The following is a 20078-nucleotide window of genomic DNA, read 5'->3' as shown; positions in this document are numbered from 1 at the left end:
CGTTTTGTACCGTCTCCGCCAGTTCTTCTCCCCTGCACAGTTGCTGTCCATATACAGGGGCCTTGTCCGCCCTCGTATGGAGTATGCATCTCATGTGTGGGAGGGCTCCACTCACACAGCTTTTCTGGACAGAGTGGAGGCTAAGGCTCTTCGTCTCATCAGCTCTCCTCCTCATACTGATAGCTTTTTACCTCTTAAATTCCTATTAATGTTGCCTCTCTTTCTATCTTCTATCGATATTTCCACGCTGACTGCTCTTCTGAACTTGCTAACTGCATGCCTCCCCCCCTCCCGCGGCCCCGCTGCACTCGACTTTCTACTCATGCTCATCCCTATACTGTCCAAACCCCTTATGCAAGAGTTAACCAGCATCTTCACTCTTTCATCCCTCACGCTGGTAAACTCTGGAACAATCTTCCTTCATCTGTATTTCCTCCTGCCTACGACTTAAACTCTTTCAAGAGGAGGGTATCAGGACACCTCTCCTCCCGAAACTGACCTATCTTTCGGTCACCTCTTTGGATTCTTTTTAGGAGCAGTGAGTAGCGGGCTTTTTTTTTTTATTAATGTTTGCTTTTTGTGTGCCCTTGAACTGTCTCCTTTGCTGTAAAAAAAAAAAAAAAATATATATATATATATATATATATATATATATATATATATATATATATATATATATATATATATATGTATATATATATATATCTATATATATATCTATATATATATATATATATATATATATATATATATATATATATATATATATATATATATATATATATATTATATATATATATATATATATATATATATATATATATATATATATATATATATATATATATATATATATATATATATATATATATATATATATATATATATATATATATATATATATATATATATATATATATATATATATATATATATATATATATATATATATATATATATATATATAATATTTCGGCTAACAGTCGTTTGCCGCCATCCAGGAGAAGATTAGTGATGGTGACTGTCAGTGCGTCATAATGGGTGACTATATTCGTGAGTTACCTGCCCGTAGTGAAATCCCCAGTGCTCAATGTTATGAGTACCCGATCCTTCATGATCGTGTTAACACTTCCAACGACAATGCCTACATGTTATGGACAATATGCATTGACAACAAGTTACTAGTTCTTAGCGACATAAGGACACCAATTAACCATAACCTGAGTGAGTTGACGTATCGTAAAAGAGATAGTTGGGTTTCGGAACTCGATGTGTGTATGCGATGTGTGTGTGGTGTCACATGAGGCTGTAAACTATATCAAGTCTTTTTGTGTAGCCTTCATAAGATGCAATGCTTGCCATCGGATCATGCTCCCATTAGCATTGATGTTAGAGTTCCAGCTCTCAGCATAGACTTTCTGTACCGGCGCGCATGTCACCTTGGTGGCCACGCTTCAGTGATGAATCACGAGGTGCGTGATCCGATGGAGTGTAGACCCATCACATTTTCCTCAGTAAATAATGATCAGTGGTGGGCACCACTAACCGAAAAGTTAGCTTCGCTAACTGGTAATCCACTAACTAAAAAGTTAGCTTCCCTTACGCTAAACCGCTAAACTGATAAATAAATTAGTGGAAGCTAACGCTAACCGCTAACTTTTTTATATGGATTTAGCTTTGGTTTAGTATTTTGGCTCTAAAACCCTTAAAAACGGACTTAGTGACCTGAAATTTCAATATATTATAGCTTAGAAATAGAGCTTTCCAGAAAGGTATACCATGCATGGTCTCCTTGTTGTGGCACATGACGCAACGGAAGTGCAAGACATTGGCGTTCGTCATATCTCTTGATTAAGGACAAATTACTTCTCCAGGTGGGCCACAGGTTCTGGAACTTCTGGGACTCCTGGCCGTCAGCTTGAGTGTCCTCCGCCTCAAGCGGAACAAAAACGTCCTCACTCTGGTAACTTTCCATGACATTGATAACGATAAATAACGCGGCAATAATGAACGAGACTACACGGTGACAACGTTGCAGCTGAACTGAACAAAGAGCCCAACAAGCACCAACAAGAAGTTCATCCAGTTCATCGAAAATCCGCATATCTTACCCAAGATTTCACGCAAATTACGCATTTTTTAAACTTTTTTTTCATAACTGACACTTTTATTTTTATTATTTTGTTTATTTCTTGTCAGGTGGAAAATATCGAATCCTTGTCATTAAATCCCGAGTTTCAAAAAGTTGGAAATGGAAGATGCATTACCCTAAAATACCAAAAAGTTTTCCTAATAATTGTCTAATTACCCAACTTAAGGCGTAATTTACCCAAAAGTGGAAGCCCTGGAATTATTGCGCCATGTGGCTCAACTGGTGCTGTGTCTGCCCACAACGGACAAGAACAAACCTGTATGAATTTTTTAGTGGACTTAAAGTTAGCGGAGGAGGAACTACATTTAGCGGAAGCTAATTGGTCCGCTAACTGTTTCCAAAGTTAGCGAAAACGCTAATCAGCTAACGAAAAAGTTAGCTTCGCTAATTAGCGGTTAGCGGATTAGCGGAACCGTGCCAACCACTGATGATAATGCATTCTTGGTTAATATAAATGGTTTTGATGTTTCTGATTATGATGTAAATATTTTTTTCCTAAAAATCCTGCCTTATATGTGTGTGCGAGATGTATAACCGCGGTGCGGGCGAGAGGCGTGGCGGTGGTGACAGCCTGGCTCGCTGGGACAGGTTGCTTCAGGATAAGGACAACAGACAGGTGTAGCAAGGCATCAGCTGGAAAGGTTGTTTAAAGGATGGTTCTCATACAGATGTTAGTCCCTCTGATGAGGAGTTCAAACATTTCTATGAGGAGTTACTTGTTGCTGCCACAAACGGCCTTACCGTCGAATACCATGTAGCATTCCAATGTCTCGACTCCCGGCTTAGACAACCCGATTTCCCCTGCTGAGGTCAGCGCTCAAGTTGACGAGATGAAGGCAGACAAGGCTTGTGGCCCGGACCGTACTGCTCTTTTCATATTCATATTCACCACTGCGCAATATTTAACATCGTGGACCAGGGCTAAGGTCTTCACAATTTATAAGAGAGGGAATCGAAAGGACGCAAAGAATTATCGAGGCATTAGTGTAATAAATATAATATTTCTGAATTATTTGATATGGTTCAAGACTGGAACAGTGGTTTACGAAGTACCGTTTAGTACAAGCAGGAGCATAGAGTGAACGCGGCTGTATCGAACATATTGTAACGCTGCGCGTGGTTCTGAGCGGATGGGTGTTGCATCTTGCTCCACGCGGAAAGTGCTGTGTCGACATGGCTGTCAGGGCCAGGGGCCTGGGGGATTTGTGTTATGTTTGTGAGGAATTCACAGGCGAGAAGTGGATTGGATGCTGTTTGTCCCAAATGGTGTCATGTGAAGTGTGCTAATTTGACTGGAATGAAGCAGGATAATATACCTAGAATCAATTGGATTTGCACCCCATGCCTTCATAAAGCGTCTCTGGCTACCAATAATTTGGGAAAAATTGGATGAATTCAAGCAAAAAATATCTAAATAAATATCTGTGGTTAAAGATGAGGTTGAATGAGGCTGAGAAGGTGCAGGAGGAGCTGGGATCAGTTGCTGACACGCTTCGTGCTGACCAAGCAGATCTTAGCTGGGCTGAGGTGGCGAAGAGAGACATGAAAGTTAAGAAGAATCTCCTAATTGTGAAAGCTTCTACCCAGGAAAAGAAGGCAACAGGTATGAAGGATGAAGTTTCCCAGGCATTGAATGACATTCAAATAACTGATTCAAGATTCACAAATGGAGGCATTATTGTCATGAACTTTGACAATGAGAACACAAGGGATAAGGCTGCTCAAAAACTGGAGTCTGTTGAGCAATTTAGTACCAAGAGTGTTGGAAAGATGAAACCAAAGATCATGATATGCAATGTGCATAAAGAGGAGACCAAGGAAAAAATAAAGAAGACCATTTTGGACCGTAATGAGTTCTTACACACAATTTAGGGTGTTGAGAATAAAATTGAGCAGATTTTTAGTAAGCTTGCAGCTGGCGATGCAGTGCACTACATTTTGAGGTGCGACCCAGCTATGAGAGAGCTGATTTACAAGAATTATGACAAGTTCAAATTTGAATGGGAAATGTATACAGTGAGAGATAGATACCATGCACTTATATGTTATATGTTGGGGAGGCGGTGGTTGAGTGGATAGCGTGACGGCGCCACGTCCAGGACGACGCGGGTTCGCGCCCTGCCCGGTGTCACAAGCTGGGATTCACCGAGTGACCTAAGACTACCTACATGCTGTCCAGAAGACCACCTATCAACCCAGACTGTAGATTATAGGATCAAAGATGAGCTCCGAGGGGCAGCATGAGCCAATGCAAGATGAAGCCACTATAAACATTTGCCTGCGCCAGAACGGGCTGGGGCCGACCATCAGGCTCTACATAGAAAGCCGACAGGCGCCAAAGGCGAAAACGTAAAATAAAAGTCAGAGATACGGCCATATTGAGGCCAACTGCACTACCAAGAACAATGGAGAGGCCCAAAAATGTTACAAATGCGCTGGGTGTCATATATCAAAGGATTGCTCCGTGGCTGAGAAAAAATGCATATATTGTGTGAGGTAGTACAAGAAGCCTGAAATCAGCCACTCAGCGAATGACCAGTGTTGTGTGGTTCTTCAGACTGAAATTGAGAGAATTCGTAACATAACAGATCATGGCTATTAATTAGTGTTTGTGCTCGAAGATAAATTGTGTGTGATAAATATTTAGTGAATTGGAAATAATCGTTGGATATTTAAATTGTGATACTATAACGAAAATATCGGACATATGAAAACTGAACTAATGGATATTTGTGGTTCTTTAAAAAGGAAAGATATTGGTGTTAATACGAACCTCAACACGGCCAGGTGATTAAGCTAACATCATAATTGTTGACGGCCCTGCGGAGCGCTGTGTTGGCAGTGGAGCGGGGCCTGAAACCTCATCAAAGGTAAACGGTAATGGTAACCGACTTTGCCAGAAAGAAAAAGAAGAAATTATTTGTTACGTTCATTGACATCGGCCAAGCATATGACTTAGTACCAAGACACATACTGATAAGAATTCTAAAGCGTTTGGTATGTGGTATGGCTATGTTGGGTGTTATTGGCGCCATGTACAGTGTAACCAAGAGCGTGATCAGTACTTCAGTGTTTGCGACCACTCTGGGCGTCAGCCAAGGTTCTTGACCTTGATCTTGATTTATAATGCGCAGGGCACCCATTCAGGTGCATAACACGCATATTTGTGTTGGCTGTTGGGGGGACGGGGGAGACGGGTGTGCAGGGGAGGGAAGTGAATCAGGTGTAATTGTTAGTGTTGGTGTTATGTGGTGACAAGTGAGTGTGTATTTGTTTTCTGAATGAGTCTATTGTACCGCAGTCTAAAATCTGTTGAGGGAGGCTGTTCCAGTCGCGTATGGTGCGTGGAAAGTATGAGTGCTTGTATGCGTCAGTGTTAGTGTGATATGTTTGGCATTTATGGATGTGTGTGTTACGAGTACGTTGACTGTTTGCGTTGTGTAGGTATGTATGTGGATCAATGTCAATGTGAGTGTTTGTGATCGTGTACATAAGTGTAAGTCTGTGTGCTTGTCTGCGTATGTGAAGAGATTCCATGTTTATTTGTTGTTTGATCCGTATTGTGATGCCAGGTGTTCGAGTGTAATTGTTTGTAATGAACCTAGCCGCCTTGGTGTTGATTTGTTCTAATCTATCAAAGTTTCTGTGTGTGTAAGGATCCCACACCGTGGAGCAGTATTCCAGTGTTGGTCTCGCAAGTGTGTCATAAGATATGTGTTTAATGTCAGGTGTGCAGTTATGTAAATTCCTCCTCAGGTTTCCCAGAGTTCGGTTGGCTGTGGCACTGATGTGGTCTATGTGGGTGTTGAGCTTAAGGTTAGTGGAGAGGTGGACACCAAGATACTTGTGTGTGTGGACTGATTCAAGTTCTGAATTATGAAGAGTGTAAATGTGATGGATGGGGTTGTGAGCTCTGGTGAATCTTAACAGTTTGCATTTATCAGGTCGGAAGTGCATTTGCCAGGTGCGCTGCCACCGCTGGAGGGCGTCCAAGTCTTTTTGTAGCAGTCTGCAGTCGTCGGTAGTCTTTACTGCTCTAAACAGCAAACTATTATCGGCAAATAGTCTAGTGGAAGAGTTAGGCGTTGAAAGTGGAAATTCGTTAATGTGCAGGAGGAAAAGAGGGGGCCTAGAACGGTGCCTTGTGGGACACCTGAAGAAACAGGGACAGTGTCAGATGAAGATTTGTCAAGAAGAACACGTTGAGTCCGGTTAGTTAGAAATGCAGTGATCCAGTGTAGAATAGGTCAATTTTAATGTCAGTCTTTTGTGTGGGACTTTGTCGAAGGCTTTGGCAAAATCTAAAATAATAGCGTCAACTTGTTTGATGTCACGTCGATCAAGTAGCTTCGTAATGTCGTGAAATGTAGTAATGAGCTGCGATTCACATGAGCGTTTGGGTCGAAAGCCGTGTTGTGAGTCAGTAAGGATGTTGTTTGTGTCAAGGTGATTCATTATGTATTTGTGTATTATGTGTTCGAAAATTTTACATGGAATCGATGTTAGTGAGATGGGGCGATAATTGCCTGGGTCAGTCCGGTCACCTGTCTTAAACAATGGATTAATGTTTGCCAAAAGCCAGTCAGAGGGTAATGAGGTGGATGATAGGGATTGGGTGAATATGGCCTGAAGGATGGGGGCAAGGATGGGGGCAAAGGATTTAAGGATGAAGGCGGGAATGTTGTCGGGGCCAGTGGATTTAGTTGTGTCAAGTCCCTCCAGTAATTTCTGTATTCCGTTAGTCGTGATGTCAAGGGGGGCTATGGAGGGGAAGGGGCTGTGTGGCATGTTTGGTGTCAGGTTGTGTTCTTGTGTGTATACTGATTGGAACTGTGTGTTGAGTATTTGTGCTTTGTGTTGTGGGCTGGTTACTAATGAGTTAGTGTTGTCTTTTAGTGATGTAATCGTGTTAGTGTCATGTTTGCGCGCCATAGAGAATTTGAAAAAGTTTCTTTTGTTATTTCTTCCGTTGTCTGCGAGGTAAGTTGCTATGTGTTTGCGTTCCGCTACTTTTATGTTTTTGGCAAATGTCTTTTGGTGGTTTCTGTAGGCGGTCCAATTATCTGTTGTGTTGTATGTCTGCGCGCGTCTGTAGAGTTTTTGTGTCTTGCGATGTTGTCTGCGTAGATCCCTGGAAAACCAGGGAAGTGTGTACCTACTAGAAAGTGTTTTTTGTGGTATGTGTCTGTTCATAGAGTTGTGTGTGGCGTGTTTCAGGTTGTTCCAGTTGGCAGAAGGAGGTCTTGTGTGTGGGTCTGTCGTAAAGAAGTCAGTGCTGAAGGCAGTTAGGTCTTGTTTGATCATGTCTAAGTCAGCCCTTGAATAAAGGAATATCTGTCTGGGTCTCTGTTTATGTCTAATCGGTCGGAGTTCAGCGTCAACGATGAGTATGTCATGGTCATTAAGTCCTGCAACAACCTGAGAGTTTGTTATGTTAAGAATGGTGTTGGTGAGAAAAAGGTCAAGTGTGTGTGCTGTGGTCAAAGGGCCACCGTGGCCAGCGGGGCGTGTTATAGTATGTGTTCGTGTTGGCTGGAGTACTGTTTGTGAGAGTGAAACTTTATGAATGATGTCAATGAATGTGTCGTGTAGTTGGCGTCTGTTTGTGTGGGGAATAATGGGGTTGGGGACGTCAGCATCGGGAGGATCAAAAGGGGAAATTGCAGTCCAGTCGATGTCGGGGAGGTTGAAATCACCTGTGATCCAGATGTGTTTGTTTGCCTGTATGCGTGAAAGAGAAATTTGAAGATTGTGTAAATAGTCTGTATTAGTAGAAGGCGGTCTGTAGAAAGCAGCAATAAGAATAGATTTACAGTTGAAGGTTTGTAACTGGACCCAGGTGATTTCGCAGTCTGTGTCAAAGTCAGGCCTATGATTAACACAAAGACCCGGCTTGGTAGCGATGATAACACCGCTACCTTTGCCGAGGTCTGTCGGGCGGTCTTTACGGTAAACGGTCATACTAAAAGGGGGAGGGAAAAGCTCACTACTGTCTACGTCAGGAGTCAACCAAGTCTCAGTCCCTACTATTATGTCAGGGTTGTGTGTGGTGATTAGATGATGTAATTGGGCTATTTTGTTTTTAATACTACGAAAGTTAATTGTTAATAGTCGGAGGGAAGTGTGGCTGTGACGTGGTGGTTGTTGAAGTGCAGGGATAGGTGAAGATGATGATGAAGAAGAAGGAACGGAAGGGAGTGAAGAAGTATATGACGGAGGTGAAACGGGAGGCGATGAGCGAAGGGAGGAAAAGGAAATAGGGACTGGGGAAAGTGGAAGGGAAGAATCGGGTGCGGGTGGTATGGCAGGCCTAGGGTTGTTGGTAGGGGAAGTGAGAGGTGAGTGATGAGTCGAGTCAAGCGTACGGAGGGAACGCACCTGTCTGTGTGGGTTGATGGGGCTGGATGTGAAGGATGGAGCAGGGTTATGATAGGTGCGAGGTGTTGAGTGTTTGAGGTTCAGGAGGGGAGTGTGTTGTGTGTCAGGGTTGTATGTGTTGTATTGATGAAGCGTGTCGAAGGAGTTGAATAGTCTAATATGATTAGCTGAGAAGAATGAGGATGAGAAATTAGAAATGCCGCATCTAATGCAAATCCACGAGACACTATTGTTAACTAATCCTGCGTAAGTCGGCGTGAAAGACCCGATACAGCTGACGTGGTACCAGCCAGCATGCTCGGATCTATCACGACACGAATCACACTGGATGGGCCTCTGCCCCCACCTCACCGCCTTGTTACAAAGTTGGCAAGGGTACTTGGGGAGGGACCAGGGTTGACCATAGCTCCCGTGTCTCCACAAAAAAACATCCGATTGAAACACTGAACCACGGTGTGCGAAGACGATTGTAGAGTATGAGTGCTTGTTTGTGACTGTTGTGGGATTGTTGTTTGTGTCATCGAATGTGTTGGTGAGTGTAGTACAAGTGCTCTGTGTATACATGTGGTGATCAGGAAGGCACTGTGTATGGCGGAGTAATGGTTTTCGTGTCTTGCCTTCCGTGAGTGTGTACGGTGTTGTTGTGTTGTCGGCAGGTTCCTAGCGTCAGTGTGCCGGTTCGTGGACTGGAATAGCCTCGTTCGGCACTTAAGTGTAGTGGCCATTATACCAATTAAAAGGTTCAAATATTAAAATTTAAGGCAAAAAAAATAGATTAAAACTTAATAAACTAAAAACAAATCAAAACAGGATGTATGTGAATAAAAAATAGTGTTATGTGTGTGTGGATTCACTTATCTTAATGATGGGATGGGTGAGGGAGGGAGGGAAGGAGAGGGGGAGAGCACGTCCACACCCGGCGAGAACCAACAGCCAAGTCTCACGTCATGTTTCCTCTTCACACTTTAAGTCAGTGATCTAATTAAGTTAATCAAAGAAAACTGGGATCACCTGAAGAATCGCCACCCCACAGTGACCACCTGAAGATCAGCAACCCCAGACTCTCTCACCTGAAGATCAGCCACCCTAAACTCTCTCACCTGAAGATCAGCTACCCCAGACTCTCTCACCTGAAGATCAGCTACCCCAGACTCTCTCACCTGAAGATCAGCCACCCTAAACTCTCTCACCTGAAGATCAGCTACCCCAGACTCTCTCACCTGAAGCTCAGCCACCCCAGACTCTCACCTGAACATCAACTATATCATAGCTGGGGTGGCTGATCTTCAGGTGATAGTTCAAACTTTATTAAAATATCTGATAAAACAGAACATAAAATATAATGTGAGCGTCATTAAAAGTGGATAAAAGGCGGACTAAATAAATATGAGATTCATTAAAAGTGGCGGAAATTAGTAATTTAGCAGTTTTCACACAATACTGTGCAGCAATATGCTCACAAAACTTTTCGAAAGCATTTTGTTAAAAACGATCGTGCCACATGAAGGTATGAGTTTAATAGGTTTCTCTTGCAGCCACGCATTGTCTTTATATAACTCTTGTGTCTATTCCAGTAAGATTCAATAGTTAATTTGCGTGTGTACTCCAGTGATTCTGTCTACAAAATTTACAAAGTGATTAACTGTTTTGTGCTCATATCCTAGTCCTTGGATGATACAATACGCTTTCCACTCGTCACTGTGAATGATAGACCCTGGTTGAACCACTTTAGAAGAAGGGTGGCAGCATCTCTCGCCTCGACTATTTCCATGCTGGTTTCGTGTTTCTGTCAACAATACCTAAGACCCAAATAGGAGTGTGGGGTGCACGTCCTCTGTGATACTTTGGCTGTGAGGATGATGGTTTCCTGAAGTGGTTGCACGCTTGATACTGGTGGATGATAACGTATTGCTCTCAACATCACAGGAAAGAATGATCACAAAGTTATTTCTTTTGAAACGCTTTTGTAATGAATACGGAATGAAGGTAAATAAATTGTGATACACGGCACACCCGTGGATAACGAGGCACTGCACATCAATGGGTTGGTAGGGAACGGTGCGCTCAGGACACATACCTGGTGTCTCCGTTCACCGCTGACGGATCGGTTTCGTCGTTAGTCAAGGCTCACGCCGATGTAAAGATGGCTCACTAAAAAGTCTGATGAATGTAAGGTTAACTACTTGCAATGGCGTGTGCTAAATGGAGACTGGATAATCCCCGTTTACACTCTTCAGTTCGAAGCAGACAGAGGAACTTCTTCTCTAAAATGTGGAGACAAAGACAAGGCATGGAGGACGACCCATTAGTATTTGCTCTTGAAATTGTCAGTGGTAAGCAGTACCAAACTAGAAATCATATTCATAACTTGTTGCACACTGTAAATGATGACATTAATAAAGGAGTTAGGGAATTAAAGGCAAACATCTCCATTTCGACGTCTTCAAGGCGTAGAACATACAAAGATTTTGTTTTTTTTACAGCCTGCTGAGCGCTGTTTCTACAAAACGAGACAGAGTAAGAGGCCAAAAGAGAGGTCTTGACACTCCTCTCTTGAAGGAAGTAAAGTCATAGGCAGGAGGAAATACAGATAAAGGAAGGCTTTCCAAAGTTTACTAGCGGAAGGGATGAAAGAATACAGATTCTGGTTAACTCTTGCATAAAGGATTTGGACAGTATTGGAATGAGCAAGAGTAAAAAGTCGAGTGCAGCGGGGCCGCGGGAGAGGGAGGCATGCAGTTAGTAAGTTCAGAAGAGAAGTCAGCATGAAAATATCGGTAGAAGATAGAAAGAGATGCTACATTGCGGCGGAATTTAAGAGGTAGGAAACTGTCAGTAAGGGGAGGGGAGTTGATGAGACGAAGAGCCCTAGACTCCACTCTGTCCAAAAGGGCTGTATGTGTGGTACCCCCCCACACGTGAGATGCATACTCCATACAAGGGTAGACAAGGCCCCTGTTTATGCATGGACATCATCTGTGAGTGGGAAAAGAACTGGCGGAGACGATATAGAACGCCCAACCTCGAAGAAGCTGATTTAGTAAGAGAGGAGATGTGAAGTTTCCAGTTAAGATTGTGAGTTAATTATAGACAGAAGATGTTTAGTGTAGAACAGGGCTACTCAACTATTATGAGGAGAGGTCCAGTTAGACGAGTTCAAGTGTGCAGAGGTCCGAATAAGTGTTACAGCTGGACCCCAGGCTCCAGGAGTAGAAAAATATAATATAATAACAAAAGATCTGGCGATGGAATCTTGCAAGTGTATGTCCTAGACTGACTGTAGAGCTTACAGTTAGTCGAGATAATACAGCTGCGAGAATCCATCGCCAGGTCCTTCATGTTATTTAATTATATTTTTCTACTCCATGAGCCTGGGGTCCAGCTACAACACTCAGAAGTTCCGGATTCGGACAGCGGGCCGCCTGGTGTATATATATATATATATATATATATATATATATATATATATATATATATATATATATATATATATATATATATATATATATATATATATATATATATATATATATATATATATATATATATATATATATATATATATATATATATATATATATATAATCAAAATGTAATTTTCACTTGTTTAAGGTAGTTCCAATAACGTTTCTTCTATATTTGTTTGTAAATCTCATGGATGTTTATTCTAATTTGACGTTTTTTTTATAAGGTGTTGGTTCTTACATGAGGTTTTCAATAGCAATTAAGGACTGTACGGATTATTTTTGTCCTAGCTTTATCGGCTGGTGTGTTTTATTTGGGATGTATTGAAACGAAGTGGACTTTTAAATGTATTTTATCATTCTGATGAACAGTTTTGATTACTTGTGTTGTCATTTTTGTTTTCTGATTATATTACGGAACGTTTTATAACCATGATAATGTGTTGTTTGGAAAGTGTTTTTTTGACTTGTGAATTTTCAAATGTTGTTTTCCTAGTTTACGTTTTTCGTAGTTTGTTTTAGCAGTCTTATGTATTTGCTTATCAATGGTTGCTCATGCTGCTGGAATAATGTTTCCTATGGAAATTTTGAGTCAGGTTTACCATTTTTATATGTACGTATTGAGTTAATTTTTACTGGACCATTTTATTTTTTTATTTTATGTTTATGTTCATTGCAGTTATTGTGGTCAATAAAATATACTATAATGTATGTGTTTGTGTGAGAGAGAGAGAGAGAGAGAGAGAGAGAGAGAGAGAGAGAGAGAGAGAGAGAGAGAGAGAGAGAGAGAGAGAGAGAAGATAATTCAATGGGCAATGAGAAATGAGGATGGATGGAAAATGGAAAAGGAAGAAGAGAATATGGGAAAGAGGATGAAAAGGGAAACAGAAAAATCAGTTAATCCTTTGCCTCTCGCCTCCTACTCCCAAAAAGGGTGATCATTATGAAAAGAAAAAAAGATATTTTTAATTTTCCTTCCCTCCTTTCATCTCCTCCTTCCAGACTCCATCCTTCTCTTCTTAACTTTCATCGATTACTCTTTTCTCTCCCTTCATTTCTCCTAATGGCAGGCAAAATCATTGTTATCATCCCATATGTTAGAAACAAGCGGTAGATCACCATGTCTTTCTCATGCTTCTGTGAAAAGATTCGTGAGAAAGTACCATAATAACAAAAAAGAAAGCCTTGCCTCCCATGCTTTATTTCTCGAAAAAAAGTCAGAATGTGGACAATCTGGCAACTTAGTTTTCATCTTAATCATCCTTTAGAACGTTCGAGGAGCCCACACGCAGAGACCTCTGAAGGTTACCCCCAGGTTTGGTTCTGCGGGCGGGCGCCGCGTCTGCACTACCCTGGCTACCTCCAAAACAATAAGATAGTTTAGGGGACCATTCCTCCTTCGAGGGGCAAGGGTTCCGTAGGCTTTGCCCTGCACCCGTCACTAACGGTATGCTCGCCCGATGCGAATGCATCGGGGAAGCCTGTCGGGCCACCCAACCAAGACCCCTCTTCCTATTTTGTTTTTGACTAATGGGGATTGTTTGATGGTGGAGAAGGTTCAGGTCCCTCCCCCGAACTAGCCCAGATCAAAGGCTGGAATGATTGCTCACCATAATACAGGGATGGAGGACCCCTGAGAGGATAGATTCCCCGATTATCCAAACAAAGAAGCATGAACAGGAAGGAGAGGAAAAGAAAGACAGTCTGTCCCTACCTCCTAGTGGCATGGTACCCAGAAGCCGACCCTGATCATCGGGTTGTTTCTGTAAGACAATCCTGAGTGGAGGAGACCGAGCGGATGCCCACAGAGTTCGTGGTTTGAGCCAGTCAATAGATCCTGCTAGTAGGTACCTGGGGTGAGAAGGGAGCCTGCATGGAGACTTGCCAGGAGGGACCAACGGGCTTGGCGTCGCAGGGTGGGTGAGGCGACACGACTGATTGTTTGATCCTTCAAACAAAGTGATGCTTAACTGAGTGAGTGGTATCAGTTTTCTTATAATATAGAACTTAAATTAATTTACACTAATGCTGGTCTCTGGTTACCGTCGCGACGCGGAGCTGCTGATTCCCGGTTTCAGTAAACCTTTGCAGATCCATCATGACTCTTCCAATCGACATCTTTGTATGTCGTTTCACATCTGTCAGGGCTTCCCGGCCCACGAAAAGACGCCAGGTCCTCCTCCTCTCTCATGTGAGGTTGAGCTCCTGATGGCTCATTTCGACTCCAAGCTTGGCCGTGATTCTGTGCAGTTAAGTGATGACACGCACGATGGCCAAGTCCTGACCGGCATTGCTTTCCGTCCTGGGGAAGGTGATTTCCTGTTGAAAGATCTTGATTCAAATGGCGAAACCGACCCTTTTGGTATGTTTCCCCTGTTCCTTAACCCTTTACTTCCTGACCCTTCTTCTTGGTCTAGAAAACTTTATGCCATCTTTTATATATAGTGCATCTGCATTATTTAGTAACTATACCAAGTTTTATCACATCTTTATTGAAAATAAATTATTTACATAACCAGGACAAAATTGTCTTTTTAGGCACATGAAGTTTTTTTTTAACATCTTGGTAAACTCCAATTTTCCTATTATATTGTGCAAAAACAACATTCTTTAACTGGAAAAACTATTATTGTAAAATTCCAAGTACAAATATTTGACTCCTATAAAAAAAAATTGTATTGGATTTCCGAGGAAAAAAATCCTTGATTCATATCGGATATGAATTTCATATTTCATGCACCAATCAGAAACAGATAAGTAAATAACCAAAGAGTAAAAGAAAATATAATAGTTTCTTTCATTTGCAAATATATTTGTAACATTTTACGAAAACGTTTGCCTCCTGCGTATAAAGAAAATATTTCCTATTCCTTTGCTTTTCTCCTACTTTGTGTGAAACTCTAGGAAACAGTTCCTCTTTGATTCACAACATAAATGTACTTCACATTTCAAGCAAGATACTGACACCTTTCCAGTGCACCCAGGCAGTTTACATGTACCTCTTTTATCAGAAATGATAGGAAAGTGACCAATCATATCCAGTCTAATGTCTGCATCAGGAATTGGCTTAGTTGCTTTACCAGTTTTTTTTCTTGGCAGTGTATGCAGCTTCTATTACATTGCATGCCCCTTTCCTCTTCTTCCCTTTAGTTTTTCCACTTAGTAATAGAGAGTCTGCAAGTTTGAGTTTGAACTCACAAAGGGACATTTGCTTTCTCTTGGGCACTTCTAGATGACCTGCCTGTCTTCTATAAATTAACCAAGAATTTACTATTGCCATGTCTATCATATGAAATATTAACCTTTGACAATGAATGGTCTTGGGACTTCTATTTTTTCTTTCATCTTTTTGTCGAATCTTATGCACTTGTCAAATGGGAATGTTGTGGCAAAGGTAGATACAAGGTGTACTCCTTTGTTGTCAAACCACTTCACTGCCGTTATTTTGTTGTTACCTTCATACTTTGTCTCCCACTCGTCATGAGAACCACGCCCATAGGCCTGAAGCTGCTTATCTGATCTGAATGTGAGATTTGGTAGTCTCTTTTGCTGAACAGTTCCAGTGCACCATATACCACGAGAAGCTAAGTGATCCAGAAGAGGAAGAGAGGTGAACCAGTTATCAAAATACAATTTATGATTCTGGAAGGAGGGTATGCACTCAGCTAAATGTAGCACTGAATTTGAGCTTGGGCCCAAATCTGGAACATCTGGATTACTTACAGGCACTATTTTACCTGTATAAGGTATAAAGTCATATACCATTCCCTTGTCATCTGCTAGAACAAATATCTTGTACCCTCGCTTATGAGGCTTCATGGGAATGTATTGCTTCATAGATGAACTCCCCTTGAAGGGCACTAGCTGTTCATCGACACACAGATACTCAGTCATGGGGATTTCTCTGAACTTTGATCTTAGATGCTCAAGGAGGGGTCTAATTTTGCTTAGTTTGTCATGTGCATCTATTTGTGTATTATCTACAAGGTGGAACTTCATCTTTATTTCCTCCCACCTGTCTCTGCTCATCACTGAACTCACCTTTTCATTTCCCACAGAAAAGCTCGACTAATGCAGTCTGGTGTTGGGTATTTTAGTAACAGACATGAACATGCATAATCCTAGCCATTGCTCTAGTTCAGACCTGTCTAGACCTAAAGGTTTGTTTGGATTTCCTTGTACTGCATACAGGTTAGACTGCTCAACAATGAGATCAAGGAGGTCATCAGTAAAGAATCTCCTGAATAGATCTAGAGGAAGAGATATGCCACCTTCCACTCCCTCATCGTAATTACGGACATCATAGATAGGAATTGTGGGTGCTGCTTCTCTGTCACGAACATGTTCCCAGTACAGCCTGGAGATTTTTTTTCGTCCAGTCTTGGGTTTGAATTGGGAGTTGGGTGGCGAGGCTATGGATGAGCTGTCAACTTGTAGTACAACTGTGTCTTCAGGAGATTCACCTTCATCAGAAGAATCCTCTGAAATATATATTTTAAAATAATTTTATGGCAAAGAAAAAAAATGTATCCAACACTTATCCCCATTTCAGTATCTATGCGTATTATACTTAACAAATTAGTTAATGAATTTATTGCTCTATAACGTGGAGGCATCAAAGAACAACATTTCGTGAACTAAGACCATACCTTCCTCTGCCTCATGTGGTAAGAAGGCATCATTGACCTCATCCACAGCATATTCATCAAGTTCTTCTGTGTCACTTGAGTTCAAAGGAAGCTGTACTATATCCCGTGGTTTACGATTTCTCCCACGATAGAAATCAGCAGTTGAAATTCCTGACACACCTGAAAAAAAGTACCGTCTCATAACACTACACCTCATTGCTCATATTTGACAATAGTTTCCCATAAAACATGGTATCTTTTATCAGAAAGTGAAATAGAAAACGTAAGCCGGTAAGTGACAACATTAGCAAAAAACATTGAACACCCCCTGGAATACTAGGCTAGAAATGATCTTGACAAGTATCCTCAGTGTCAGTGTTTATCCTTTGTTTATATTTGTCAGGGTGCCAGATAGGACATTTTTGTCACTTTTACATATGGTAGCATAACAGTTTATCTTTATGATCAAGGAGGAATACATTAGTGTAATACTCATCAGCATAAATCTTTTATTACACACAATATACATCTTAGCGATACATTACCTGGTTCAGGATCTATGACGGCTCAAGGTTGTTCTCAGGGAGTGTATCGGATGGCGTCCATACTCCACCTTGTTTATCAGCACACTGAGCACGTGCGGCGTGCCCAGGGCGCCAACTAGTCTGCCAGTGTTACCATCAAAGAAGGACAAATATGTCTTCATCGTCGAACAACCTCCCACAAACGATATCTCGTCATAGAGATACTTTATTTAAAGGAGGACAAATTTGTCCTTTTCGGAAGTAAACTGTTGCTTCTTTGGCTCCTCCTTGATAGAGTTATGCGCACCGCTAGTTTCCTCCGTGATGCATTGGTCTTTGGCGACTTAAGTCATTGTCAATATGTCAGCAGTGAATTAATGTTTTTTAAGATACAATCAAACCACTTCCACCATATGCATCTCTCGCTCCCAGGACCGTATGCGCCAACCAGGAATACGCGCCTCATCTCGAATCTGCATTCGCTATCCTTGCAGTCGATCCGTTGCGACACCAGCCAGTTCCAGGGATGCCTTTTACCCCATGTCGTTGATCTTTAAATCTCATTTAATGAGGTTGTTTGTATTCCCAGGGACGTTCACTGTTTCAAGTGTAAGGCAAACAGGAATCTTGGCAGCTGTGTGTATATTATGTCCTGCTGTTGTTACATTCTAGTTGTTTATTTCCTAGTGATGTATAATATATATATATATATATATATATATATATATATATATATATATATATATATATATATATATATATATATATATATATATATATATATAGATAGATAGATAGATAGATAGATAGATAGATAGATAGATAGATATAGATATATACTTATATATTTTTTGTTTTATTTATTTGTTATACTTTTAATAATGTAGTATATAAACTGATATAAACATTATGTTCATATATATTTAATTATCACTCTACGGTTTTTTTTAATTTTTTTATCTTTGTTTACTTGTGTATTTTGGAATACTTGTTTCCCTAAATCAGCTTCCTCGAGGTTAGGCGTTCTGTATTGTCTCCGCCAGATCTTTTCCCCCGCAAAGGTGCTGTCCATATACAAGGGCCTTGTCCACCCTCGTGTGGAGTATGCATCTCAAGTGTGAGGGGGCTCCACTCACACAGCTCTCTTGGACAGAGTGGAGTCTAAGGATCTTCGTCTTATTAACTCCTCTCCTTTTACTGACAGTCTCTTTACCTCTTAAATTCCGATGCAATATTGCAGCTCTAGCATTCTTCTACCTATATCTTCAAGCAGACTGCTCTTCTAAACTTGCTAACTGCATACCTCCCCTCCTCCAGCGGGGCCGCGGTACTCGAATTTCTACTCTTGCTCACCTCTATACTGTCCAACTCCGCATTTTCCATTAATATTTAACAGAAGACCCTCCCCACAGGAATTACGAGATTCCAGGCTGGAGGCTGCTGAACGCTTGACCTCAGACCTTGATATTATTTCCGATTGGGACAAAAGGAACTTGGTGTCATTTAATGCCTCAAAAACCCAATTTCTCCACCTATCAACTCGACACAATTTACCAAACACCTATCCCCTATTCTTTGACAACACTCAGGTGTCACCTTTTACACTAAACATCCTCGGTTTATCTTTGACTCAAAATCTTAAATAGAAAGTTCATACCTTTTCTCTCACTAAATCACTTTCCTCGAGAATGGACGTTCGATATCGTCTCCGCCAGTTCTTCTACCCCGCACAGATGCTGTCCGTATACAGGGGCCTTGCCCGTCCTCGTATGGAGTATGCATGTCATGTGTCGGGGGGCTCCACACAAACAGCCCTACTAGACAGGGTGGAGTCAAAGGCTCTTCGTCTCATCAACTCTCCTCCTCTTACTTGCAGTTTTCTACCTCATAAATTCCGATGGAATGTTGCATCTTTTTCTATCTTTTATCGATATATTCATGCTGACTGCCCTTCTAAACTTGCTAACTGCTTGCCTCCCTCCCCTCCTGCTAGCACATCCCTATACTGTTCGAACCCCTTATGCAAGAGTTAACCAGCACCTCAATTCTTTCATTCCCTTCACTGGTAAACTATAGAACAGTTTTCCTTAGTCTGTATTTATTCCAGCCTGTGAGTTGACCTCTTTCAATAGGAGAGTATCAAGACACCTCTCCACCCAAAATTGACCTCTCTTTTGGCCAATCTTTACTTTTCTCTTTTATAGGAGCTTCATAGTCGTCATGCCGACATAAGTATGACGACTATGAAGCTCACCCGCCGCCACAGTTGCCACCTTACAAGCATAGCCCCAAGAACGCACTTCAAAGAAGCTCACGGCAGCACTCTTACCATAAGCTACTTAAAAGAAGCAACGGAAATAATTGGCAGATGTACTAACAACAGACACATACAAATTTTAGAAGCTCTGTACATCAAAGAGCTGAATCCCAAATTAAACATCAACAAGTCGACGGACCTGCGGGCCCCGCCTAGCCATCGGAGGGGCGGAGTTAACTCCAACAGCCAATCGGAACCCACTGCGCATCAAAGATTATAGAAGAAAGATGGGAAAGCTTCTATCTAAAAGCGATAAAGAAAATGTGAGGCAGATATAGACCAGCAGCGCCATCTCTTGGGCCGACGCCAAACTATATCAAGTACGTCGTCTGCAGGTGTACGGTCTCCTCTTCATCTTCTTGTGACCTTATCGCTTTGTAGTTTGTATCATATGCGTAGATCTATATTTTGACATTATGTATGAACAATATTTATTTTTTCATCATTCATTATGTGTTATATGATTATTATATGCAATTTTCATTTTCATCACGGTGGTATTGAGACCATAGTTCATGGTGTATTTTTTACACACACACACACACACACACAAATATATATATATATATATATATATATATATATATATATATATATATATATATATATATATAT

At 41.3% G+C, this 20078-nt stretch overlaps 1 pseudogene; it reads right to left on the bottom strand.

The window, feature by feature from the left end:
• Window positions 1–14380: 14380 nt before the first annotated feature.
• On the bottom strand, window positions 14381–16839 carry LOC127007969 (piggyBac transposable element-derived protein 3-like; annotated as a pseudogene).
• Between the last annotated feature and the right edge of the window lie 3239 nt (window positions 16840–20078).

Source organism: Eriocheir sinensis, chromosome 36, assembly GCF_024679095.1.
Source record: "Eriocheir sinensis breed Jianghai 21 chromosome 36, ASM2467909v1, whole genome shotgun sequence".
NCBI lineage: Eukaryota > Metazoa > Arthropoda > Malacostraca > Decapoda > Varunidae > Eriocheir > Eriocheir sinensis.
The sequence above is the reverse complement of the archived record's forward strand: the minus strand, read 5'-3'. Positions and strand labels throughout refer to the sequence as shown.